The sequence below is a fragment of the Balaenoptera ricei genome, chromosome 8 (assembly GCF_028023285.1).
Source record: "Balaenoptera ricei isolate mBalRic1 chromosome 8, mBalRic1.hap2, whole genome shotgun sequence".
NCBI classification, from domain to species: domain Eukaryota; kingdom Metazoa; phylum Chordata; class Mammalia; order Artiodactyla; family Balaenopteridae; genus Balaenoptera; species Balaenoptera ricei.
In genome coordinates, this window is record NC_082646.1 from 45,756,981 (window position 1) to 45,759,473 (window position 2,493).

The window sequence follows — 2,493 nt, forward strand, 5'->3', positions numbered from 1 at the left end:
TGTATTGATTAGTTGACGAAAATGTGACCAGAGGCTCACAGGAACCTAACCCTGTATTTCCTTTAAGTGAAATGATTCAGTATTCTCTAATTCAATGTTTCTGGAGATTTTATAGAATAAGACTAGAGAGAATAATAAGAACTTCAACAGTATTATAAAAATTAAATAAACTTTTAAAAAGCAGTAAGTAAAAATCAAAAGAGAAGTTAAACAAATGAACCCAACTTGTGTTCATTTGGTAGTATAGCTACACACAACAGAAATATTACATATAACTTTTAAATTCAATTATTTGACAGTATATTCCTTAAGGACAATGGGAGAGGCAAAATTAAACTACTTTTGCTAATTCTATCTTTTGGGGTAGTATTTATGCTCTTACTCTAAGCCTACTGTGTGTGTGGGTGTACAAACGTGTACACATGCACACACATATGCTGTGGAAAATATCAAATAATTATATTGATAACATTAAAAATCAAGTTTTTAGGGTGGTTAAAAGGAGATAAAGTAAAAAATCAATGACTTTAAGTGAAACCTCTGTAGTCTTGACTTTGAAATAAAAATATTAGTAGGACTCATGTTGTATTTTTATCTTTTAAAGATTTATACATTTTTTGGTTCTGTTCACTGAAAACACTTAGAAATAATAAACAATCCAATGGTAATAACATCTCCAGATTCTAGATTGTGCTTTTTAAATATTATTTCCAATTAAACGGAATTAGAACTCTGTGGAAAAATTTCTAATTCCACATCTCCAGTAGGAATTATACCTGATAAGCCTGGATTTGTTCTGTCATGCCGGAAAAAATGGAAGCCATCCAAGTTTTGTGTGAAAACGTATTTAAATCCCTAAGCTCATAATAATTCAAACAAACAAACAAATAAACCTTATTGATCACCTTCAGAGGACACTTAGGAATCAGTAAAAGGAAAGATTTAAACTTTTATCTCTGCCTCTGTATAACCAAAAGTTGCCGAGAGGAAGGTTCTTTTTATAAAAGTATTCTAGCCAAAAATGAAGGACAAATCTGAATTTTTAGATTAATGGATCTGGTAGATATAATTAATGACTAATAATATTACAAAAAGATAGACCAAGACATCAGTTATCACCTAATGGTGATGTCACACCTTCTGTGAAATAGCCTAGCAAAAACAAGCAAAAAACTCAATCTGTATCTATCAATTTACAGGATATGTAAAAACTGAACTTCAATCAGAAAAAGGGAAAGAAAGATTGAAAGAGAGAAAGAAAGACAAAGAAATAGAATATTACAAGCTTAGATCAAAAGAGACTTAACAGGCATATCAATAAATTGCAATGTGTATATTTTCCTGGATCCTTATTGAAATAAACATACTATAAAAACAAATTATAAATTATTCAGACAAATGTGAACACAACCATACTTTGATGATTTTATTGTTAATTTAGTGGTATTATGCAAGTTTAGTGGCATTGATAAATGTATGGCCCTGTGGTTAGAAATTTAAGGAGTCCTTATATTTTAGAAATATATATTGAAGTACTTACATATGGATAATGCGATATCTGGAGTTTGCGTGAAAGTAATTCATATAGAGTGTGTTGAACAAGCTTGGCGTTGCACTCAAGTTGTAGATGTTGGCTGGTGAGTAAAACCGATCCACTGCAGTGTTTTTCAACATCCGCATCATGCCTTTAGAAGTTCAAAAACAAGACACAAAATATCAGTTTTTGGTTTTTTCTTTCGATAAAGACATTTATTACCGAGCTATAAATTAGAGGTGGGTGGAGGGGTAGGGCGGGCGCGGTGGGAGGCGCCAAGTGGTCACGTTTTGGGCGGCTGCTCTCGCTCTGTCTTCCTGGGCCTGGATTCTGAGTTGCTCCTCAAAGCGCTCCTTCGCTCGAACCACCTTTAACAGCAGGTAGAAGGAGGCGCCCACGGATTTATCACTCACCTTGACTAGGTGTTCGTAGTTCTGCAGAGGAGGGGAGACGGTGAGGGTCCCTGGGTTACAGAAGCGGGGGAAGCTTCTGGGTCTCCTCAGGGCTCAGCTTGAAGACGTTGAGAATCTGCTGCGTCTCCTGGAGGCTGAGGCCGGAGAGGTTGGAGGCGGCTGCAGACTGCTGTCTGGCACGTCCCCGGGCGTCAGCTGCTGCCTGGCTGGCTGCAAACTCCTGTCGCAGGGCCCGGGCAAAGGCCCTGCCCACCACCTGCACGCCTATCACAATGATCTGGGCCAGGTACTTGGCCATGGCAGCCGTTCTGCTTCGGGAGCACAGGCTCCGGCTTCCTGGCCCCGCGGGCCCCGGCTCCGGGGCCGCCGGCGGGGCAAAGGTCAAGGGAAGCTGCGAAGAGCGCGTGCGCTGGGCATGCGCGTTGTTTCAAAAAAGTCAGCTTCATTTTTGGTACCTTTCTCCCCAAACAATCGTATAATCTGTTGGATACTTGTTGTCCACTTTACTTTCAAAATTATCCGAAATCTCTCCTTTTCTACCAAACT

At 38.9% G+C, this 2,493-nt stretch overlaps 1 pseudogene; it reads right to left on the reverse strand.

Annotated features, from left to right (window-relative positions):
• Nucleotides 1-1,817: 1,817 nt before the first annotated feature.
• On the reverse strand, nucleotides 1,818-2,254 carry LOC132369736 (mitochondrial import inner membrane translocase subunit TIM16-like; annotated as a pseudogene).
• Between the last annotated feature and the right edge of the window lie 239 nt (nucleotides 2,255-2,493).